Below are 26286 nucleotides of genomic sequence, written 5' to 3'. Positions count from 1 at the left end.
AGGTTATGCAATCACTCTGAAAAACGTCAACCTAATCCCGGCCCGGAGGGCCGAGTGTCATATCCCATTCGACTCAGTTCGTCGAGATCGGAAAAAGTCTGTATGTGTGTGTGTATGTGTGTGCATTAAAAGCAGTAAAAAATTTTTCAGGAAAACCCTGAGTGAGGGAAAATGTACAAAAACCCTATTGTCTCAGGGAACGGGTTTGGGCTGCCATCACCCGACCCGCTAAAAACCACTGCTCTTGCCCAGAACCTGATTCCTCCCCGGCACTACCTTGCGGCATTACTTCGGAGACGGGTTTTTATGTGCATAGCACACACTCTAATTCAACTACTTACTAGTTCGTTTCTTCCGCAGGGTTACAGCCCCACTCCTCTACTCACCACCAATTCCCTACCATCCACACAGACTGGTAAGTTCTGCATGGCAGTCGGAAAGCTGGCTGTGAGTCGAGGCTTAGTACTCCTCCCCTACGAGTACAGTCTAGGCGGCAAACTTCAGACTGTCTAATTCACCGAGCCCTTCGACTCCCTTGTGCCAGTTAGCACCGCAACTCCCTTCTCGCATCATTCAGCGCCGTTTACTCATTGAGCATCAGACTTGTTCGCGAACTACTCGGTCTAGTCCCCGACGATGGACCTAGCCTATTCCGACGGAGAATTCCCCGGCGAGAGAAGTTCTCCCGAAACCGAGCCAACCAACCAGATGTCGAGGTCAGTTCGGCGATTCCGGTGGAGCAGGGCGTCCGGTTCGCTGATGCCCCGACGACCTGCGACTGGTGGTATTTCGTCGCGGTCTACTCAGTCTAGTCCCCAGCGGTGGATCTATCTTACGCCGACGGAGAGTTCCCCGGCGAAGGAGGCTCTCCCGATACCGATTCTTCTTTTGTTTTAGCACCACAATTTCTTGAGCCCTTTGGCTTCCTCTCGTTTCGTTTCGCTCTACTTTCCCAATAAGCCATTTAGCTCCCGCCCTCACTTGTTCGCGAACTACTCAGTCTAGTCCCCAACAATGGATCTAGCCTATTCTCCTGCAAGCGAGCGGTAGATTTCTCCTGATTCCGATGTTCGTTTTTGTGAGCCATTTAGCTCTCCGCGTCGTCCCGATCTGCTCGATCTAGTCCCCGGCGGTGGATCTAGCCTACTCAACGGGCCATATAGTAGGTGCTGAGGTCTATCCGGCGATTCCGGGTGGAGCGTAACTTCCGGTTCACCAGCGCCCCAACGACCCACTGCTAGCTCTGCGACGCGGTCTACGCGGTCTAATCCCCGGCGGTGGATCTAGCCTACTCACGAGCTACCCGGTAGGATGTCGAGGTCGGTTCAGCGATTCCGGTGAAGCTTGACGTCCGGTTCCCAGGCGCACCGACGACCCAACTTGGTGCTACGTCACGTACTACTCAACTGGTCCCTGGCGGTGGACCTAGTTTACACAGTTGGAGAGTTCCCCGGCGGTGGAATTTCTCTCGAAACCCGATTTGCGGCTTCTTGCTGGTCTCTTCGCCACTTCCTCTGCAGCTCGGAGAGTATGCTCGAGACCACTCTGTTGACAGCGTCCCAGGTATGTTCATCACGGCACATCTCTTCGACGATATTGTCCACTGTCATACCAGGTATACCCCTACGAACTTCTTTGAATCTAGGGCATTCGAATACCACGTGTTCCGGTGTCTCCTGCACAGTCGCACACTCCGGGCAAAGGGGTGACGAAGCATGTCCAAACCGATGCAGGTACTTCCGGAAGCATCCATGCCCGGACAAAAACTGCGTCAAATGGAAGTTCACCTCTCCATACTTCCTATGTACCCAGGCCGATACATTTGGGATGAGTCAGTGAGTCCACCTTCCTTTCTCCGCATTGTCCCACTCCTGTTGCCATTTAGCCAACGAGTCCGCTCGAACCAGTCTCCTAGTGTTACGTGCATTTCTCCGCTGATAGTATTCCACGTCCTCCGCCAGGGTAATGCAGATGGGGATCATCCCGGCGATAACGCATACTGCCTCCGACGATATTGTTCTGTAGGCACTCGCGACTCGTACCGCCATCAGTCGGAATGTCCTGTTTAGCTTTTCACGGTTCCGCTTGGTTTTCAGCGCAGCATTCCAGGCAGGAACCCCATATCGGAGTATCGATGACGAAACATTAGATAGCAGACGTCTCGTGCTGCTTCTCGGACCACCGACGTTTGGCATGATTCTCGCTATTGCGTTCGTTGCCTTCGCCGACTTTTCACAGGCGTAATCAACGTGGTTGTTGAAACTCAACCGGTCGTCGATTATAACTCCCAATTGCTTCAATGCACGTTTCGATGCAATCACGTGCCATCCGACGTCGATCTGCATCCGTTGAACTGATCTGCAGTTGCTGACCAGCAACACCTCCGTCTTGTGGTGAGCTATTTGCAGCTTGACCCCGTTCATCCAGCTCTCGATCGCGTCTATTGTCTCCATCACCGACACCTCCACTTATTCGAGTGTCTCACCCATCACCGTTAGTGACACGTCGTCCGCAAAACCTACGATTTTCACTTTCCTAGGCAGCTGCAGCGTTAAGACCCCATTGTACATCCCGTTCCAAAGGGTTGGACCGAGAATGGAGCCCTGAGGAACGCCCGCTGTGACACGCAGTGACTTCTGTCCTTCGCTCGTCTCGTACAGCAGCACTCTGCTCTGAAAGTAGCTCTTCAGGATCTGGCATAGATAGTCGGGAACCCTCATTCTATGCAGCGCTGCAGCGATGGCTTCCCAGCTGGCACTGTTGAACGCGTTCTTCACATCTATCGTGACCACAGCGCAGTATCGATCTCCTCTTCGCTTCTGTTTAGATGACTTCTCAGCACTCTCGAGCACTATCCAAATTGCATCCACTGTCGATGCTCCTTTGCGGAAACCGAACTGCATCTTGGACAGTCCGCGCTCAACTTCCGTGAATTTCGTCAACCTGTTAAGAATGATCCTTTCCAGGAGTTTTCCGAGTGTATCCAGCAGGCATATGGGCCTGTACGAGGTCGGGTCGCCAGGTGGCTTCCCTGGCTTCGGCAGCCACACCAGCTTCTGGACCTTCCACATTTCGGGGAAGTTGCCTTCATTTAGGCACTTCTGCATCACTATCCTGAACATGTCCGGATATGCCAGGATCGCAGCTTTCAGTACCACGTTTGGTATTCCATCCAGACCAGGGGCTTTCTTTGATTTTAGGCGCTTCGATGCTTCTGCTAGCTCGTCGTTAGTCACTTGCCGATCCGTGCTTGTTCCTTTTTCTTCACCGTACGATGTCGGTGGCCATATAGTTGGATCGTGCTTCGGGAAAAGACCCTCGACGATTATCTTCAGCTTGCTCGGACACATTTCGGCTGGCGTCGTCGGACCCTTCATTTTCGCCATCACGACTCGGTATGCGTCATCCCAGGGATTGGCGTCTACTTTTCGGCATAGCTCCTTGTGGCACTCTGACTTGCTAAGTCTGATTTCCTGTTTTAAAGCGGCCCTAGCTTCCCGAAACGCTGCCTTACGCTCTTCTCTATCTGGCTCCGACCTTGCTCTTTGGGCCCGCCTTCTGGCTCTGAGACAAGCAGCGCGTAACGAACTAAGCGTCTCGTTCCACCAGTAAGCTGGACGCTGTTTGTTGCGTGGTTCCAGTTTTCGCGGCATTGTGGCGTCACAAGCCGCCATAATCCTTCTTGTTAGGTCAGCCGCATCCACGTTCTCGGTCCCGCCATTCGGCCGAAGTGCCTCAACAAAGAGGTCTTTGTTGAAGGCTTTCGTCTTCCACTTTCGTTCGCCGGTCACTCTTCTCTGTACTGCCGCGAGGTTCCGTTGACCGATACGGTAGCGAATCTCCTGGTGGTCACTATGCGTATACGTTTCGCATACTCTCCAATTCATGTTCGCCGTCAATGAGGGACTACAGAATGTGACGTCGATGATAGACTCCCTCCCGTCTCTCCGAAATGTGCTAACAGAGCCTTCATTGCACAATCGTACGTCTAGCTTAGCTAGAGCTTCCTGCAGGATACACCCTCTTGTGTTGGTTACTCTACTGCCCCATTCCACAGCCCAGGCGTTGAAGTCACCACCAATGACTACCGGCTTCCGATCGATCAACTGCTCGGTTAACTGCTCCAGCATTAGGCTGAACTGCTCTACTGTCCACCTTGGGGGGACGTAGCAGCTACATACGAAGATGCCGTTGATTTTGGCTATCACGAAACCCTCGTATGAACGTTCTACCGCTTCTTGGATGGGGAATCTTCCCATTACTTGTATCACAGGTTCCTGATCTATTCGCCACCCAGTTACCGTTATTAGGAGGGACTTGATAAGGCTCTGCGATCAAAGCGACATCGCACATAGTTTCTGTCGTAGACTGCCACAACAGTTGCTGTGCGGTATCACAGTGATTCAGGTTTATCTGGGTCACCTCCATCACCGTTGACCTGCAGTCGCCTTCTTGTAGGCTGGGCATTTAAAGCCACCCGTCTGATGGTCGTTTCCTTCGGCTGGGGTGCAAAGCAAGCACTTCGGCCTCTGCGTGCAGTCTCTCGCAAGATGGCCCGTCTCTCCGCATTTCCAGCACATCCCGGATCCAGCACATGTCCGGGCCTTTGCAAGCCCCTGCTAAATGTCCAAAGCCTAAACATTTGAAGTATTTCTCCGCTTGTTTATTTACTCGTGGGGCGGCTCTCAGTAGGCATCTCGACCATCCCACTGTAACTTTACCTACCTCCAGCGCCTTGTCTGCAGCGGTTACCGGTAAACGAATCATCGCTGTCTGCGTTCCTCCGTATCCCTTCCTTAACCGGATCGTCATGTGCACCTCGCCCAGTTTGCACTGCTGCTTCATAGCACCTCTCAGCTCGTCTTCCGTCGTTATTTCGTCGAGGTCCTTGCACACAATTACCATCTCCGGGCTTAAGGCTTTAACTTCTGCCTTTCCACCCATTGATTTAGTTATAGTCTCCTGCAAGGCAGAGCTACTAGTCGTTGTATTCTTCTTAAGCTCGAGGAGCATCTCATTTTTTTGGGTACGCCTGACTCTTAACACGTTTTCCCCCAAATCTTTCAGCTCCGGGTCCTCTCTGACCTTTTTGAGTAGTGCTGCGTATGTAGTCTCGTCATTTGCTTTGACGAGCACGGCTTCTCCCTTAGGCGCCTTCTGACGAGCCGAGGGTTCTGATTTCCTCTTCTGCTCTCCTTTTCGCTCCTCCTTCCTTTTTTGCTGTTTCCCGCGTTTCTCCTTCCGACCTACAACGCTACTCCAGCTTTCACCCTGTAAGGTGGCGTCCTTTCCTTCGGCAGCAACAGCGTCCTCGAGCGTCTGCCTCTTTGACCCGCCTGGTCTTTCGTCTCCTGGCAAGGATCTTGTCCTCTTTGGAGTTATGGGAACTGGCGTGTTCTTCACTCCAATCTGCCTCTCCTTACCCTGTTTCGGAGGGGCTAGGAGGATAGTGGCCTTAGCCGACGCCGATGCTCGCTCAGCTGAATCTGCCCTCTGCGTTGCCGTATCGTACTCTTTTACGGCAGACAGTAGCGCCTTCCGGATTTTGATGACCATCTCCTTAATGTCTTTGTGGACATTGTTTCTCGTGTCCATGAACTTGTGGAGCTCCTCCACCAAGTGCCTCGCTACCACTACCTTTGGCGTTTGTGGGGTGTAGCTCCTTCCGCTCTGCTCCGGCTGTTTTTGTTGCTGCTGTTGTTGATGCTTCGGCTTCCCCTCCTCCTGCTCTTGCTGGATGACTTCAGCTACTACTGGTGGTGGTGACCTCACCAACCCACCTCTGGCAAACGGATTCACCATGCCTGCTGCATTTATATCGGTTGCTTGTTTTTTCTCCATTTTATTGGGTCCCAACTCCGGGCCGCTATCTCCACTCGCTGCACATAGTCGCCTCTCGCGATCCCATGATTATCTATGCTGCCAAAAGGCAGCAGTGAGGTCATGCAAGGGTTGACACTATCCTTCGTGGGGAGTAGTGTTCAGAGCGGGATCGGCGTAAATCGGGAATGCCTCAACCGAACCTAGTACCACCAACCAAATGATGACGAGTTTCGAACGTACCCGGAGACCTGCCAGGGTTTTGTTGGGACGGAGGCAGCCATGCTGTTAGCCCACTCGCCATTTCAAGTCGGTGTCATCCTTCCTAACTCAGGGAGTAGAACAGCACGCCTGTCAGTCCAAAGTCGCCATCCTATTCGTTATCCGTGTCCTGTCCGTTGACGTTCGCCATGGCCAGTGTACCATAATCAGGATGTTACTGGCGTCGATCCTGATGTGCCGGTTGGCACTCCGGTTGGGCTAGAGTGCTTTTATTGCCTAGATCTTAGATTATTGGAATCTTAGGATCTTAGCAGAAGCGGCACAGACTCGCTTCGTCGGAGCTGCTTTCGGAGTTATGGTTTTTTTTAGAGGTTTAGAAGAGCCCAATCTTAGCCCCACCATATCCTAGCATAGCTCCCCAACTCGCAGTAGGGCCGTGGGGGGGGGGGGAGGGTTAGACTCCTGTCCTTCCTGTCCCTGCTGCCCCCAATGTGTGTGTGTATGTGTGTGTATGTATGTGCGTATGTGTCAAATAATGTCACTCATTTTTCTCAGAGATGGCTGGATCGATTTGCCCAAACTTAGTCTCAAATGAAAGGTGCAACCTTCCCATCGGCTGCTATTGAATTTTGGATCGAGCGGAGTTCTGGTTCCGGAATTACGGGTTTCAGAGTGCGGCCACACAGAAATTTCTCATATAAACTATAGGAAAAATTAAAAAAAGAATTTTTATTTTTGATGCTAAATGTGTTCAAGGTGCATGAAACGTCGAGATTTGATGCAAACTAAAAAAAAAATTGATAAAAATTCACTTTTTTGGATTTTGGAACATTTTTGCCTTTCTCATATAGAAAGGTCATGCAATCACTCTGAAAAACGTCAACCTAATCCCGGCCCGGAGGGCCGAGTGTCATATCCCATTCGACTCAGTTCGTCGAGATCGGAAAAAGTCTTTATGCGTGTGTGTATGTGTGTGTGTGTGTATGTGTGTGTGTATGTATGTGCGTATGTGTCAAATAATGTCACTCATTTTTCTCAGAGATGGCTGGACCGATTTGCCCAAACTTAGTCTCAAATGAAAGGTGCAACCTTCCCATCGGCTGCTATTGAATTTTGGATCGAGCGGAGTTCTGGTTCCGGAATTACGGGTTTCAGAGTGCGGCCACACAGAAATTTCTCATATAAACTATAGGAAAAATTAAAAAAAGAATTTTTATTTTTGATGCTAAATGTGTTCAAGGTGCATGAAACGTCGAGATTTGATGCAAACTCGAAAAAAAAATTGATAAAAATTCACTTTTTTGGATTTTGGAACATTTTTGCCTTTCTCATATAGAAAGGTCATGCAATCACTCTGAAAAACGTCAACCTAATCCCGGCCCGGAGGGCCGAGTGTCATATCCCATTCGACTCAGTTCGTCGAGATCGGAAAAAGTCTTTATGCGTGTGTGTATGTGTATGTGTGTGTATGTATGTGCGTATGTGTCAAATAATGTCACTCATTTTTCTCAGAGATGGCTGGACCGATTTGCCCAAACTTAGTCTCAAATGAAAGGTGCAACCTTCCCATCGGCTGCTATTGAATTTTGGATCGAGCGGAATTCTGGTTCCGGAATTACGGGTTTCAGAGTGCAGCCACACAGAAATTTCTCATATAAACTATAGGAAAAATTAAAAATAGAATGTTTATTTTTGATGCTAAATGCACCTTTCATTTGAGACTAAGTTTAGGCAGATTGGTCCAGCCATCTCTGAGAAAAATGAGTGACATTATTTGACACATACGCACATACATACACACACATACACACACATTGGGGGCAGCAGGGACAGGAAGGACAGGAGTCTAACCCTCCCCCCCCACGGCCCTACTGCGAGTTGGGGAGCTATGCTAGGATATGGTGGGGCTAAGATTGGGCTCTTCTAAACCTCTAAAAAAAACCATAACTCCGAAAGCAGCTCCGACGAAGCGAGTCTGTGCCGCTTCTGCTAAGATCCTAAGATTCCAATAGTCTAAGATCTAGGCAATAAAAGCACTCTAGCCCAACCGGAGTGCCAACCGGCACATCAGGATCGACGCCAGTAACATCCTGATTATGGTACACTGGCCATGGCGAACGTCAACGGACAGGACACGGATAACGAATAGGATGGCGACTTTGGACTGACAGGCGTGCTGTTCTACTCCCTGAGTTAGGAAGGATGACACCGACTTGAAATGGCGAGTGGGCTAACAGCATGGCTGCCTCCGTCCCAACAAAACCCTGGCAGGTCTCCGGGTACGTTCGATACTCGCCATCATTTGGTTGGTGGTACTAGGTTCGGTTGAGGCATTCCCGATTTACGCCGATCCGGCTCTGAACACTACTCCCCATGATGGATAGTGTCAACCCTTGCATGACCTCACTGCTGCTTTTTGGCAGCATAGATAATCATGGGATCGCGAGAGGTGACCATGTGCAGCGAGTGGAGATAGCGGCCCGGAGTTGGGACCCAATAAAATGGAGAAAAAACAAGCAACCGATATAAATGCAGCAGGCAACGTAGAGGGCAGATTCAGCTGAGCGAGCATCGGCGTCGGCTAAGGCCACTATCCTCCTAGCCCCTCCGAAACAGGGTAAGGAGAGGCAGATTGGAGTGAAGAACACGCCAGTTCCCATAACCCCAAAGAGGACAAGATCCTCGCCAGGAGACGAAAGACCAGGCGGGTCAAAGAGGCAGACGCTCGAGGACGCTGTTGCTGCCGAAGGAAAGGACGCCACCTTACAGGGTGAAAGCTGGAGTAGCGTTGTAGGTCGGAAGGAGAAACGCGGGAAACAGCAAAAAAGAAGGAGGAGCGAAAAGGGGAGCAGAAGAGGAAATCAGAACCCTCGGCTCGTCAGAAGGCGCCTAAGGGAGAAGCCGTGCTCGTCAAAGCAAATGACGAGACTACGTACGCAGCACTGCTCAAAAAGGTCAGAGAGGACCCGGAGCTGAAAGATTTGGGGGAAAACGTGTTAAGAGTCAGGCGTACCCAAAAAATGAGATGCTCCTCGAGCTTAAGAAGAATACAACGACTAGTAGCTCTGCCTTGCAGGAGACTATAACTAAATCAATAGGTGGAAAGGCAGAAGTTAAAGCCTTAAGCCCGGAGATGGTAATTGTGTGCAAGGACCTCGACGAAATAACGACGGAAGACGAGCTGAGAGGTGCTATGAAGCAGCAGTGCAAACTGGGCGAGGTGCACATGACGATCCGGTTAAGGAAGGGATACGGAGGAACGCAGACAGCGATGATTCGTTTACCGGTAACCGCTGCAGACAAGGCGCTGGAGGTAGGTAAAGTTACAGTTGGATGGTCGAGATGCCTACTGAGAGCCACCCCACGAGTAAATAAACAAGCGGAGAAATACTTCAAATGTTTAGGCTTTGGACATTTAGCAGGGGCTTGCAAAGGCCCGGACATGTGCTGGATCCGGGATGTGCTGGAAATGCGGAGAGACGGGCCATCTTGCGAGAGACTGCACGCAGAGGCCGAAGTGCTTGCTTTGCACCGCAGCGGAAGGAAACGACCATCAGACGGGTGGCTTTAAATGCCCAGCCTACAAGAAGGCGACTGCAGGTCAACGGTGATGGAGGTGAACCAGATAAACCAGAATCACTGTGATACCGCACAGCAACTGTTGTGGCAGTCTACGACAGAAACTATGTGCGATGTCGCTTTGATCGCAGAGCCTTATCAAGTCCCTCCTAATAACGGTAACTGGGTGGCGGATAGATCAGGAACCTGTGATACAAGTAATGGGAAGATTCCCCATCCAAGAAGCTGTAGAACGTTCATACGAGGGTTTCGTGATAGCCAAAATCAACGGCATCTTCGTATGTAGCTGCTACGCCCCCCAAGGTGGACAGTAGAGCAGTTCAGCCTAATGCTGGAGCAGTTAACCGAGCAGTTGATCGATCGGAAGCCGGTAGTCATTGGTGGTGACTTCAACGCCTGGGCTGTGGAATGGGGCAGTAGAGTAACCAACACAAGAGGGTGTATCCTGCAGGAAGCTCTAGCGAAGCTAGAGCTACGATTGTGCAATGAAGGCTCTGTTAGCACATTTCGGAGAGACGGGAGGGAGTCTATCATCGACGTCACATTCTGTAGTCCATCATTGACGGCGAACAGAGTGCTGCTGTACGAGACGAGCGAAGGACAGAAGTCACTGCGTGTCACAGCGGGCGTTCCTCAGGGCTCCATTCTCGGTCCAACCCTTTGGAACGGGATGTACAATGGCGTCTTAACGCTGCAGCTGCCTAGGAAAGTGAAAATCGTAGGTTTTGCGGACGACGTGTCACTAACGGTGATGGGTGAGACACTCGAATAAGTGGAGGTGTCGGTGATGGAGACAATAGACGCGATCGAGAGCTGGATGAACGGGGTCAAGTTGCAAATAGCTCACCACAAGACGGAGGTGTTGCTGGTCAGCAACTGCAGATCAGTTCAACGGATGCAGATCGACGTCGGAGGGCACGTGATTGCATCGAAACGTGCATTGAAGCAATTGGGAGTTATAATCGACGACCGGTTGAGTTTCAACAACCATGTTGATTACGCCTGTGAAAAGTCGGCGAAGGCAACGAACGCAATAGCGAGAATCATGCCAAACGTCGGTGGTCCGAGAAGCAGCACGAGACGTCTGCTATCTAATGTTTCGTCATCGATACTCCGATATGGGGTTCCTGCCTGGAGGGCTGCGCTGAAAACCAAGCGGAACCGTGAAAAGCTAAACAGGACATTCCGACTGATGGCGGTACGAGTCGCGAGTGCCTACTGAACAATATCGTCGGAGGCAGTATGCGTTATCGCCGGGATGATCTCCATCTGCATTACCCTGGCGGAGGACGTGGAATACTATCAGCGGAGAAATGCACGTAACACTAGGAGACTGGTTCGAGCGGACTCGTTGGCTAAATGGCAACAGGAGTGGGACAATGCGGAGAAAGGAAGGTGGACTCACCGACTCATCCCAAATGTATCGGCCTGGGTACATAGGAAGCATGGAGAGGTGAACTTCCATTTGACGCAGTTTTTGTTCGGGCATGGATGCTTCCGGAAGTACCTGCATCGGTTTGGACATGCTTCGTCACCCCTTTGCCCGGAGTGTGCGACTGTGCAGGAGACACCGGAACACGTGGTATTCGAATGCCCTAGATTCAAAGAAGTTCGTAGGGGTATACCTGGTATGACAGTGGACAATATCGTCGAAGAGATGTGCCGTGATGAACATACCTGGGACGCTGTCAACAGAGTGGTCTCGAGCATACTCTCCGAGCTGCAGAGGAAGTGGCGAAGAGACCAGCAAGAAGCCGCAAATCGGGTTTCGAGAGAAATTCCACCGCCGGGGAACTCTCCAACTGTGTAAACTAGGTCCACCGCCAGGGACCAGTTGAGTAGTACGTGACGTAGCACCAAGTTGGGTCGTCGGTGCGCCTGGGAACCGGACGTCAAGCTTCACCGGAATCGCTGAACCGACCTCGACATCCTACCGGGTAGCTCGTGAGTAGGCTAGATCCACCGCCGGGGATTAGACCGCGTAGACCGCGTCGCAGAGCTAGCAGTGGGTCGTTGGGGCGCTGGTGAACCGGAAGTTACGCTCCACCCGGAATCGCCGGATAGACCTCAGCACCTACTGTATGGCCCGTTGAGTAGGCTAGATCCACCGCCGGGGACTAGATCGAGCAGATCGGGACGACGCGGAGAGCTAAATGGCTCACAAAAACGAACATCGGAATCAGGAGAAATCTACCGCTCGCTTGCAGGAGAATAGGCTAGATCAATTGTTGGGGACTAGACTGAGTAGTTCGCGAACAAGTGAGGGCGGGAGCTGAATAGCTTATCGGGAAAGTAGAGCGAAACGAAACGAGAGGAAGCCAAAGGGCTCAAGAAATTGTGGTGCCAAAACAAAAAAAGAATCGGTATCGGAAGAGCCTCCTTCGCCAGGGAACTCTCCATCGGCGTAAGCTAGATCCACCGCCGGGGACTAGACTGAGTAGACTGCGACGAAATACCACCAGTCGCAGGTCGTCGGGGCATCAGCGAACCGGACGCCCTGCTCCACCGGAATCGCCGAACTGACCTCGACATCTGGTTGGTTGGCTCGGTTTCGGGAGAACTTCTCTCGCCGGGGAATTCTCCGTCGGAATAGGCTAGGTCCATCGTCGGGGACTAGACCGAGTAGTTCGCGAACAAGTCTGGTGCTCAATGAGTAAACGGCGCTGAATTATGCGAGAAGGGAGTTGCGGTGCTAACTGGCAAAAGGGAGTCGAAGGGCTCGGTGAATTAGACAGTCTGAAGTTTGCCGCCTAGACTGTACTCGTAGGGGAGGAGTACTAAGCCTCGACTCACAGCCAGCTTTCCGACTGCCATGCAGAACTTGTCACTGTGTGGATGGTAGAGAATTGGTGGTGAGTAGAGGAGTGGGGCTGTAACCCTGCGGAAGAAACGAACTAGTAAGTAGTTGAATTAGAGTGTGTGCTATGCACATAAAAACCCCTCTCCGAAGTAATGCCGCAAGGTAGTGCCGGGGAGGAATCAGGTTCTGGGCAAGAGCAGTGGTTTTTAGCGGGTCGGGTGATGACAGCCCAAACCCGTTCCCTGAGACACATATATATATATATATATATATATATATATATATATATATATATATATATATATATATATATATATATATATATATATATATATATATATATATATATATATATATATATATATATATATATATATATATATATATATATATATATATATATATATATATATATATATATATATATATATATATATATATATATATATATATATATATATATATATATATATATATATATATATATATATATATATATATATATATATATATATATATATATATATATATATATATTCCTGATCGGTAGTTGGTTGCGATGGGCCACCAGTACCTGGGGCACTTTTGCGGACCGTCATTATTGCCAACTGTTTTCCTCCGGTGGACTGGCTGCTTGTTAGTGCTTGAACGAATACGAATGATGAGAAAAACCGACCGACCAATATTCATATATGAAAACACGAGAAAGCACTACTATCGCTCTCTCGCTCGTTTTCGTGCCATTCCTGTGCCTTTCCGTTCGGCTACTAATACTAGCATAACCAAAACGATTATTCTGTCTTTCCATCGCCTTCAATCTAGTGGCCAATGCTAGTAAACTTGCATGTTCAGTTTTTCAATAACAACATTCCAACAATATTTTCAAAGAATGTTGCAGATTTGAAAAGAAGGAAGGAAAAGATTTTCACAAATTTAAATTCTTTTGTGTTATTTGTTAGCGCTGATAAAGGCTATTTAGTTTGCTACTAGCAAGAAGCTGCACAAACAAATCGATTTATGCAGTTAATCAACGGAGGCTGCCAAATAGTTCGAATAAAAGCATGCGACTAGTGTACTTTGCACGTTCTATATTTTATCAATACTAGAGAGGATCAATAAAATAATTCAAATTGTAATAGCGACATGCAATTGTGGCAACACTGGCCATGGGATGGTGGAAGAATACGCACATTCGTTTTAGTTATGATGGTATTAGCAGCAGAAAGGAATGGAAAAGCAGTGCACGAAAACGAGCGAGAGAGGATAATTTAAATTCTCTTTCTTTCTTTCCACACATCGTATTTCTTATATAGCTTTTTGAAAATTATTTGTTATACACCATAAAATGTAAATTTCAGTTTAACTCTTATTAGAACACAATTAATTGGTCCTGTAACGAACCGTTTATTGTTTTATTGCGGGAGCATAATTCAGACGCACTTCCCGCGGACACGGTGAGTCAGTTTAATGTATTTGGCCTGAAAGTTATGCGCTTGGCGCACTATTTTGCATCCTCGAACAAACCGACCAAGTAGGCATCGTTGGCTTCTCGGGGCATCATTACGACTGAGCTTTGTAAGCGTAGCTCGGCTTTGCAGTCCTGCACAATCTCACGACCCAGACGCTGGAACGATAGCCTACAAATTAGTTGCTCTGTTGCCCTTTAGTTGGGGCGAAATTCTTGCAGGGCGATAGTTCCTGATCGGGTTGCGATGAGTCACCAGTAGCTGGGGCACTTTTTCCGACCGTCGTCATCGCCAACTGCTTTCCTTCGGTGGACTGGCTGCTTGCTAGTGCTAGAACGAATACGAATGATGAGAAAAACCGACCGACAGATATTTATATAATCACGCTATTATGCACTACTATCGTTTTCTCGCTCGTTCTTGTGCCGTGCATGAGCCTTTCCTTTCCGTCCGGCTTCTAATGGCCTAACCAAAGGAATATGCCGTCTTTCCCCCACCAACTGCTCTCGTCAAGCAACCCAATGCGAATAATCATAGGAACAAACAGGTAGTGGACCTATAAATAAACTTTTCATTATTTTATTGTTCGGTTGGTCCACCATAGTGACGACTCTGTGCGGGAAGGGCTGAAAATTTTCACTTTCCCGAGTCGTTTTCGAAAGATTTTTTCAAGCACATTTTTTGTTATTAGTGCATGTTATACATACTTCAAATTTTAATACAGCATAGAGGAACATATTTTCAACAAATTGGCCTAAAAATCAAATCATTCTGTTAAGTATGATAAAAGTTATTAACGTTCAAAATCTGACGCGGCGCCGCAGCCGATATTTTGAAACGGGACCCCTATATTGAAAGCTTAAATGTATTCTACATTAAAATTAAAATACGTTGTTACACTAGCGACATCTGTATAATGGTTCGCGTGGTAGTCTTCGTCAATAACACAACAGTACGCAAAAACCACGGTGTATCGACGTTGTACCAGGTATGCTAGAACGAACAAACCTTTTTTGGCATGTTGAAGATCGTTTTTTCAGCTTTTCGTTATCCTATATATGTATTATTTAACAAAACTGTCCGTTACAAGCAAAAAAGTAACAGAATACATGCACTTTCAATGAGTTCTGAATACGTTTTTGATGCATATTACCACTACATACGCAGCTGAGGGAATTGCACACCTTCTGTAATATCAATATACTTATCGAGAAGCCTGCTCAGATTCGAACATGGCGGAGCGATCTGTCGTAGTTTGAAAGTAGTGATCGCTTCATTTCAAAACAATCGTTATTTTGTATGGGACACTTTTCGAATGCCTCTGTCAGGTCGGTTCGTCGGTGATATAGGCCCATAATCGCAAGTCAGTCTCATGGAACATGGGACGAATATATGATTATGGCAGTTAAGCGAATAGCCAGTTGGTTAAAGCCTTAATAAACAACATAACATATGTATAGTATAGAGATGATACATATTGGGGTTTGATCGGCTTTTCGGCTGCATCCGCAGGTCTATTTCAACGGGCGTCTCTGGTTTCATCACCTATAATATGTGTATGAGGAGCTTAACAAGTCCGTTTTCGAATTGTTCCATTTCTATACAATTGTCAACAAAAGTTTGTTGAAGAAAAGCAAGAAGAATACACAGGGATGCCAGGTGCACAAATTGTGCTTCACAGGTTTTCAATATGCTGCACAGATTTCAAAAACTGCACAGTTTTCAGTTTTAATGCACAGATTTCCACAGTTTTCTTTTACAATACACAAATTTCTCAATTAATGACCTTGCGCTTAGCTTTTGCTTCGCGCAAAAACAAAAAAATAAAAAAAGGTCGCCACATCTTGTTTTGAGACAAAATTGTACGTTTTCCTTGAAACAGATTGGCACAGATTTTTAAACCCCTGAGAGTACATAAAATGGCGAAAAACGCAGAATACTCAAATCAAATGCTATGTAGGGTGCAAGCTCTCATATTCGTTTCACCGTCAATGGAATGATCTTAAATTAGGGTGACCATATCAGGCGAGTAAAATGCCAGGACAGTCCCCGCTTCTCCCCGTTACCTCTCAATCGGCATTGCCTTTTCTTCATGTTTTCGGCAGTTAAAAAGTTCTGGGTCTGGCAGGCAGAGCTTCGATTGTAAAAAGGTTCTGGGAGTCGGGGAGGATGAGCTCTGCCAGAAAGTCTCGTCGGAATTCGATCACCAAGAACTTTTTCAGATTTACACCAAGGCAGTTCTTGCTACACCACCATCAGCAAACGTTTCATGCTGAGATGGTCTGTGCAGGACCACCGAGGAGTTTTCAGTACTAAAAACATGACATTGACATAAATCAGAAACATCAGCGATCCTAAGTAGCTTCCCTGTACTATGCCTGGAAATCTCCAATGACAGCCATTATCTCTCGATTTGAGAGCTGCAAAACCGTTCCGTTGTTACCAAAAATTTCTCCGTTTTAATTGATTGTTATATGAAAACTGGCGGATAGCTTGGTGTAAATAATATCAATTTGAGCCCTAGCTTGAAAAAATGGACATCCCTGCGTGAACTTGAAAGAAAACAAAATTCAATTCATGCCTGTCACGATGAATGAAATGTTTGGTTCGTTTCCCTCGTCATTCGTTCTCGTGACACAGCGCATTCAGGTTCGTACATGTTCGGTTTCAGAAGCAAACTGATTTTTTTCCATTCTACCTACCTACCTAAACATCGGAAAGTACAATTGGGAGATTCGACTGTATTAAGTTTTGTTTGTCGCATTCAGATTGAGGATGAGTATACGTTGCAGTTATGGTGGCGGTCGGTCGTAACTGCGATCTGGAGCATAGTGAAAAGCGAAGACTGAATAAATATAGAAATATATTAGGCTTACAGGATAAAAACCAGGACAAATCAAGTATTTTCCTCTACTTCCCAGGACACCAGGACAGTCAATGCAAAACCAGGACATGTCCTAGGAAACCAGGACGTATGGTCACCTTATCTTAAATCAATATCAATATCTTTGATTTTGTTCCTGAATCTTTACATTTCCAAATCTGTCTTTAATAAGCGGCTTGTATTCGATCGAGAGAAAATTCTAATCGTTCGCCTTCGTCATTTTTCTTCAAATGGGTGTGCTGATGTTAATATAGACCATTTACCCTAGGAGCTTGACTTTTTCTGAAAGGAAAAAGAAATAAATCAGAGTTGCCTGTTCAAATATTTTTCGGTTATATTATACACGCAAAAGTAAAACAACCGACAGAATAAGTTCTTTTAAGTTAAATTTAGGTACTTTTGAGTTGTGCATCACTTTCGCACTTATTAGTGTTGTCTAAAACAAAACGAGAGATTCGACTCATGGCGATTTCGCTTGAACCTAAAACTGGGTCAGGTTCTAACCTTAACCGCTGTCAGTTCATACATTTTGACAGCAGTTGGGGTTAGGAACTGACTCAGTTTCGCCTCAAACAAAAATCACATCAGTCGAGGTCTTCCGTGCAGTAAGTTACTTTTGAATTGTTTGGGGTATACTCAAAATTAGGTAAATTCAACTTAAATTTAAGTAAATTAAACTCAAGGTTGAGTTATAATTTTTGCCGCAGTTAAATGGAAACTACATTCAACACGGTTTACCTAATTTTACCTTCCTGCACGATACCACGAGATTTAGTCAAAAGTATTCAATTTTAGGTAGTTTTTCGGTGGCGTGTAAATTTATTTCAAAATCTATCATATTTTTGTATTTTATTTAAAGAATTACAGATTCTAGAAGGATTTCATAGATACGAACACAGATTTCAATTTGACAACACTGGTAAAAATAATATCATCAACTCTTCGCAGTTTTTCCGAGTTTATTAAAAATGGCAATAGCAAAGAAGGTAAAATTTCGAATTAATATTTAATATTCTCAATTAACCTAATCATTTGTATTTGCAGGAAGGTTTATAGGAAAAGGTTTATACACAAACAGTATTGGTCTTCAGATAAGTATATGAATGTATTAGTAAAATAGACTGTTTTCTTTATAGTATGTCTTGTATTTTTCAGCATTGGTCCAGTACAGGTGATCTCGGAATTTGATGCTAAGGATGGGTACTACGGAACAATGAAATTTAAGGGACAAACGCAAAACCATCAAAGCAGAACTAACGCCCAATGGAGATTCAGGTTCGTCACCCCAAGCAGCTTGGTTAGATATTGTTGGAACCTCCGAAACATGATAGGTGTGCTACAGATAAATATAAGCTGCATTTTCAGTTGTTCGTTGTGAGATTATCACTACCTGAGTTTAATGATGTTAGAAGACTATCAGTTGGAATTATAGTATTTTAAAGATATGGCTCGAATTCATACTTATAACTGGTCTTGTGCTCTATGTCAGTTAATTGTTTGAGATTGGTGTCTATTCGTATGTATATGCAAATTCATCTACAATTTGAACGATTTTCAATTCTGATATACAATTCAATTAGGTGACGGCAAGGCCTTATGGATTTAACTGTAGAACTGTTCAAGCTTTGAGCTTTGAAATTTTCCTGTGCGTTGCAGATCGATCACGAGATTTGTCGAAATAGAAGATCAAATACTTTCAAATAAACAATAAACATCGTATGATTTACGCGCCTAACGACCTGTTTAGGGTATCATCCAAACAATGTGTGGAATCGTGGCACTATATGGGTTAAAGCTCGTGTATAATTTTTTTTAGTTAGGATAGTGCTTAACATTTAAAAACATACGAAACAAATATAAACATTAGCCGCCAGCTGTTAGAGAGGCATAGCATTACATTATATTCAAATAAATAACTTGTAGGAAAATTGAAGTGAAAACGTTATTAATTAACAAATTTTTAGAAATATTTAGAAATGACGTTTCCGAAGGCTTGCATTACATACATGCGGAATTAACTCTCGACGGTTATTGTTGCGACTTGATAGGTATCTACAGACCTCCGTCGTTTGACTTTGCGAAATTCTATGATCTTCTGGAATCGATGCTGTCTAATTCGAACAGAAATAGAGCTTGTTTCGTAGCGGGAGACATGAACGTTCCAATAAATTTGTGCAACAATAATGTCGTAGTCAGATACAAAAATCTGCTTGAATCATACGGGTTTACATGTACTAACACATTTCCGACGCGTCCGGCAAGTAATAATATTCTTGATCACTTTGTGTGCAAGTCAGATGTAGCTTTCCGTATACGAAACGATTCAATCTTCACTGATATAAGCGATCAACTTCAAATCGTCTCATCAGTCAAACTCAGTGTGGGTAAAGAAAAGCAAATTCTTACTAAGAAAATCGTCGATCGTGAAAAGCTCAGGTACATGTTTAATAACTATGTAGATAGAATAGTGCACGTAAATGATATTCGGATATTACAGTTACTTTCAACTCCACGCTTTTACAATGTACAAAATATTGTGACAAACACATTACCGTAAAGCATGAATACTGTCCCTGGATGTCGTTTGATCTATGGAAGCTGTTGCAAATGAAATCTAACTATCTTAAAAAACTAGAAACAGGCCGAACGATGCGCATGCCCGGGAGCTGCTTCTCCGTGTCTCTATAAAGGTTGATAAATTGAAAAAAAAAAATTTAACAAAATCCTACTATTCCAACCTGTTGAGCACAACCTGTCATTCGAAAATGTGGAGAAATATTAACACAATCATGGGTCGCGTGAAGAAAGATGAGCGAATCAGTTTATCCGTTAATGGAGTTGAAATCTCTAGTACCTCGGATGTTTGCGAAACATTTAACGAGTACTTTTCGAACATCGGAGGCGAATTAGCAAGTACCATTCCAGTTCAAGCTAACTCGAATCCAGTAAGCAACATTAACCGTACTCCAAATTCGATATTCTTGCGTCCGGCCTCTGTCAACGAGGTTCTCACAATAATCCGCAACTTAGATGGGAACAAAAGCTGTGGTCCCAATAACATCCCGGTGAATGTTGTCAAGAACAATGCTTTCATGTTTGCTTCCATTTTAGCACAATCATTTAATATGATTGTTTCAACTGGTGTTTATCCTGAATGTTTGAAGGTTGCAAGAGTAATTCCTGTCTGTAAATCCGGGGACGCCTCTGATCCCTGTAACTATCGTCCAATTTCAACATTGTCAATATTTAATAAGATTCTGGAAAAACTCTTAGTTGAAAGATTAATAGATTTCCTCAATGCAAACAATGTGCTATATAATTTTCAATATGGTTTTAGACAGGGAAGCAGCACAACAACCGCTGTTATCGAACTAATTGATTGCCTTGTTAATGAAATTGACTCAAAAAGGTTGTAGGAGCTCTATTTCTGGATTTAAAAAAAAGCATTTGATACTAACAATCACGACATTCTACTGCAAAAGCTGGACTATTACGGTATAAAAGGTGTGGCAAATGACGTTTTCCGTAGCTATTTGAGCAACAGACAGCAATTTGTCGAAATAAAAGATGCCTGTAGCTCACGTCGTCAGATAAATGTTGGAGTACCCCAGGGTAGTAATGTTGGACCTTTGATTTTTCTTCTTTGCGTAAACGACTTAGGTAAGCTTAAATTGAAATATTCCGAGAACGTTCGCTGACGACACTGCACTTTTTTACCCATGTGAAAATATTGGATCCATAGTTAGCACATAGAACACGATTTAGAAATGTTAATGTACTTCTTCAACGTAAACCGGCTGTCACTAAACATAGCGAAAACCAAGTTTTTCGCTCACCAAGAAAAAAATTACACACCACTCTAACCCTATCTACAATTGCAAACCTTTGGAAAGAGTTAACAATTTTAAATACTTGGGATTCCCTACTGCTGTGCATATTATTGGCACGATCTACGGAAGAATTCGGAGGTAAAACTTAGCAGAAATTTCGGAGGTGGTAGTCTAATGGTCTAATGCCGCATTTTCACGCAAAGGAAAGACACCGATGGCAACTATTTCTACGAGAATGAACTCTGAAAGCTACGTTGATTTATTAGACAGCGTTTTAATATTATTTACTGAAGATGTAATGAACAATGAGTTCATTTTCCAACAAGATAACGCTGCAATTCATGCCAGCAAGGCATCTAAACAGTGGTTTACCGAGCGAGATATCTCGTTGCTGGAGTGGCCAGCACGAAGTCCTGATCTGAATCCCATTGAGAACCTTTGGGGTATACTGGCAAGACGACATTAAAGTTGAGATTTATTGTTTTTATTACATTAATATTAAATAAAATTAAAGCTGCTCTTATAGGAATTTATGTGCACAAAGTATGTTTTATTTCTTCAATCCAAACATTGATAAAAAAAAATTACTACTTCAAACAGCATATATTACAGATACATATCACATATAGTAATTATTGACGTCGTTTGATTTTTTAATCAAACTTGTGGCTGAAAATTTGCTATGCGCTTATAGGAATTTCGGTCACTGTATATGGCCTTTTTAAGTAAGCATTTCAACTTTTATTCAAATTTTTTAATTTACACGTTATAGTTAACGTTAGGTAGACAACCATATTTTCATATTTTTCATTGCAGCAATTAAATGGTTTTTCTTCAAAACAGCGACACGTATACACGATTTAAATAGTCAATGGACAAACATGGCTTCATGCTTGAAATCTGGTAGAAAACCCATAAATGACCACATATCGCATTCAAATCGTTATAACTTTTGATTCCGTCAATGAAATATTTTCAAACTTTCAGCGGATATACTTGATTACTAGGTATATCTTTCGAATTCCAAGTACCAAATAAGTAGACAAATATTTTTTTGTTTATAATGATAGGGCCAAACTCGTGGGTGTTTGCTGGTAGCCTTATGACACGTGTCATAAAACTTCAAATCGCCATTTCTCTCGAATCTCTCGATGAATCATTTTGAAATTCACTGAGAAGATGCTTGGATACTGTATCTTTCGAATGCAGTATGCCAAATTTATGGTCATTTATTTTAGTTAATAACAGTTTTAGGAACACCGTGGCTGTTGATCTTAAATTAGCCGTTTTGGCGTTAATAATAGATTTATGTTTTTGGGCTTATTTCTAGTTATTGGAAACGATAAAAAAATTCGTCCGTTATTAAAGTTAAATATCTCTTTTGATAACAGTCCGATTTCAACAAACGATAGCTCGTTCGAAAGGTATTCGTAGTGTCTAAAGATATATAAAGTGTTTATCTATGTCATCAATTTTGACAGTTAATTTAAAAATACAGAAAAAACACCTTTTTTACACATTCAAACAATCTTATCTTGGAAAGTAAACATCAGAATCAAAAATAAATTAATAGCGTTCTGTCTGGGTGCTGGACCTTTCATTTGAAATTGGTTTGGATAAGATCGATTCAGCCATTATCGAGAAACACGAATGAGAGTTTGTCCATTACATAGGGGAATTGTGGGAAAAACCGACGCTGTGGGTAAAACCTACAACCCACAACATTTCCTAGAAATCAAATTTTTATTCATTTCATAATGATACATTATTATTAGTACGTTTATTTAGAGCATTTGAAGAAAAATTGGATTTACGTTAGTACGCCGAATGTCATAAAAAATAAACAAAACATACGACAGCAGCGTTCATACTCGTCTGGATGTTAAATTTCGTTGGTAGATTTTAAGGTTTTAACCGAACAAAAGCTTTTCAAATCACCACATTTTTCAGTACCTATTATTATTGGCCTGTCCTATGATCAACTAGGTGTATTGAGGACGAGTTTGAGAAACTCTATATTTTTAATTGCTTTTATAAAAAATGTGCGCTGTTGGGGTAAAACCGACACCCTGTGGTTAGGGTAAAACCGACACGCTGTTAAGATGGTTGTGTATACTTGCGATTCGTTTCAAAATACTGGGGATCTTTGTGACACTTCAATTAGCCTATTAGAACACTATAGTATTAGCAGAAATACACAGAAATACTTTTATTGTTTTAATTTCTTGTAAGTCTCTTTAAAAATCAAAAATTGGAGTTTTTGCTTATCTGATTCTATCGAAGCTTTTGCTATTTCTGCAAAAAGCTCATCAAACCGAATTTCTAGTGTTCTCTTGGTTTGTCATAGACGAACTTTATCACAATGAGACAATGATCTTATGTATACCCCAATAGATCGTTGATGATCAGAGTCCGAAAAATCAAATCTGAAAAAGATAGTTTTACTAAGAAGTGTGTGTGTGTCACTTATAAGTGAATGAATCCAATTAGCAGAACGTAGAACGCTTGCAAATCTTCTCTTACGAAATAAAATGACACTGGAGGTTGCAATGATGTGCGCAAGGATTATTTGGAAATACTTATATCAATAAATAATCCTACAGCGTAAAATACTCTTATTTATAGTACTTCGCTTTCGAACTTTCTTCCCCTCACTACATGATGAAGCAATAAAAAGCACATATTTGCATCATACATACTCACACTTTATTAACCCATTCATGCCCATGTTGTTTGTGGACAACAACGTTTTCAAACAGCTATAACTTTTGATTGAGGCGATATTTGCTCACAAAAACAAGTAAGACTCATTAATGTGATTATTGCCTTTAATTTGAGTATTAACAGTTACAAGGATCAGCTCTAGAACTGAAGTTATTGCAATTAGTCTGATTGGATTCCGATGGAGCAGTGCTGCCAGGGACAGTTTATGTTGACGACGGAAAATGATTTTTTCATGTATCTTCGTTATGGTGCAATATTATTGAAAACTGATAGAACTTATCAATTTGGACTGTCGTTGGCTACGTTCTCCACGTAATTGGACTATTGTAATTATTCTAGGAGAATTGTATTGAGCATTTGAAGGTAAAAATTGACCAGCTTCAAGCACTGCCATAGAAGCACCTATCTTCATGAAAATAGGCTTTTCGTGTTTCTTGACCCAACCGTTTTCAAGTAAAAAAAGTATTGAAACCCTACATGCACTAGAAAAAAAGTTGGACATGAAAGGGTTAATCACGCATATATCTCATTTTTAATAAAGATAAAGATTTTAATAAAGTGGAGAAAATAAATTAAAGGGGGTGTCGATTTTACCCCTACGGGGTATCGGTTTTACCCGCAGTGCCTACAAAAAGTCACTTTGTTTTCCAAGTTTTACAACCAATAAATTTTAATGAAATTAATTTTTTGAAGCGCTGAAAAAAGTAAGTCTTGTTACGAATTTTCTGAAGAAGAATTCTGCATAAAAACTATAATTTTATTGGTTTTGTGGCAACTTAGAAAAATTGTTAAGCTTAAGGTGTCGGTTTTAATCATAATTCCCCTACACACACAGACATTGTCCCAAATCGTCGAGCTGAGTCGATTGGTATATAAGACACGACCCTCCGGGCCTCGGAAAAATCCTAAAGGTTCTAGCAAATTCTATACATTTCTTACGTTTTAACGACATTCAATTAGCTAGAGATTACTGGGTAGGGAAAGTTATGAAACTTAGAGCCATAGTACTCAAGTGAGAGCAAGGATGTGAAGTAAACAGATCGGAAAACTAGAAGTGGCAGGGTCATTAGAACAGGCTTAATATCGTGCGGGCTTAATTTTTGCCTTCTGATAATGAGGGTCGAGCTTAGGCAGAATAACTACGAATCACCCGAGTTCACTATCATGTGTCCTTGATAAAGGTAGACGTATCTATCTTTACCGTGACAACCGGCAAAAAAAAAAAAAAAAAAAAAAAAAAAAAAATCTATACATTTCTTTTATAAGAAATGTAAAAAAAATGTTTCGTTTAGTGAGTAAAAAGCGAATTCTATACATTTCTTTTATAAGAAATGTAAAAAAGGAAAATCGAGTGAAAAGTGACAAGTGATTAGCGTTTAGAAATGGAACACCGAATCGCAGAGCTACAGCGTATGCTCGCAGATAAAAATGAGCAAATCGCTCATATGCAGTTAGAAGCCATCGGGGCGGCTGAAGCTGTGGGTGCCGCACAGGCAGCAGCGAATGCCACACAGGCACAATTAAGAGAAATGCGACTCGATGAACGCGTTTCAGGTGTAGAAGGAATTCTAAAATCCCTTCAAACACCACAGATTATTAAAGACTTGCCATCCTTCGATGGCAATCCGATAAAATTACATACATTTTTAAAGAGCATCGACAATTTAATGCCGTTGCTAGAAAATGCGAGAGGCACAACCATCTACAACGTGTGGTTACAAGCCATTCGCACAAAAATTCAGGGAGACGCCGATAGTGTCCTCGAACTTTACGGTACCAATATTGATTGGTCCGAAATAAAAACAACCTTATAACACATTATAGCGATCGTCGTGACGAGGTTTGTTTAAGTAGGGACTTATTTAAATTAGAACAGAACTCTACCATAGAAGAGTTCTATGGAAAAATTTCACATACAATTTCACTACTCGTTAATTTACTGAACCTCAACAACATTAACGAGCAAGTAAAATTAGCAAAAGTTAAACTCTTCCAAGAAATAGGACTTAAAGTCTTCCTAGGAGGACTGAAAGATCCATTAGGACCTATAATTAGAGCACAGTCGCCTAGCACTCTTAAAGAAGCTTTGAGACTGTGTCTCGAAGAAAATAACTATAATCACGGGAGAAACCACACCAAAACACACACTTTTACTCCTATCCTTCCCCCAAAACCAGCTGCTTATATGCCAAAAATTCCTATGCGACCTCCTCAAGGCTTCCTACAACCTCGACCACCTCCAACCTTCCAACAATTTCGACCTCCTCAGATGTTTTCACAGTATCACCCCCCTCAAAACGCTCAACAATACAGGCCATCTCCACCTATCCAACAATTCCGACCTCCTCCACCTTTCCGACAAGGTCAACCCCCACAATTTAGACAACCTCAGTACAATCAGCAATTTCCCAAACCAGTCCCTATGGAAGTCGATCCTTCCATTAGGAGCCGACAAATTAATTATATGAACCGTTCACACCCGACAAGAGCTAATCATGGTCCACATTATCAACTACAAGTCAACAACGAACCCTATGAGTATTTCTATGACCAATTTGATATTCCTGACCCTCAGGCACAATATGAAATGCCGAACTCATATCAGCAACCTGAGAATTCACTATTCGCAGACGAATATGCAGGGCAAACTTCTCAAGCACAAAACGACAACACTAATAATAATGAAGAGGGAGACGATTTAAATTTTCTGATGGCTCAAGGTCACCATCCGACGACCTAGAGAATTTCATTCTTTACATTACGATACAAACATCAAAAGGTTCACTAAAATTTCATATTGACACCGGCGCTTATAAAAATTATATTAGCCCGCGACACGTCAACCTCGAAGGGGTCGTTTTACGGCACCCATCAAAGTCCGTAATATTAGTGGTTCACACTGTTTAAATCAATACGTCGAATAGACCTTTCTCGTCCAACCTAACCCCCTTTTTTTTTTTT

General features: G+C 43.7%; 1 protein-coding gene across 5 annotated transcripts in view; it reads left to right on the top strand.

Annotated features, from left to right (window-relative positions):
• LOC131690892 (aryl hydrocarbon receptor) overlaps window positions 1-26286 on the top strand; it is a 1300655-nt gene that overhangs the window by 510415 nt on the left and 763954 nt on the right. Inside the window, exon 1 of one of the 5 annotated variants that reach the window (XM_058976966.1) lies at window positions 17887-18046. The exons of the other annotated variants lie outside the window; for them this stretch is intronic. The gene's annotated coding sequence lies outside the window, so the exon portion shown is untranslated. Of the gene's footprint in view, window positions 1-17886; window positions 18047-26286 lie in introns of those variants that run through there. 5 annotated transcript variants of the gene reach the window in all.

Source organism: Topomyia yanbarensis, chromosome 3 (assembly GCF_030247195.1).
Source record: "Topomyia yanbarensis strain Yona2022 chromosome 3, ASM3024719v1, whole genome shotgun sequence".
NCBI lineage: Eukaryota > Metazoa > Arthropoda > Insecta > Diptera > Culicidae > Topomyia > Topomyia yanbarensis.
This window is presented reverse-complemented; position numbering and strand designations above follow the sequence as displayed.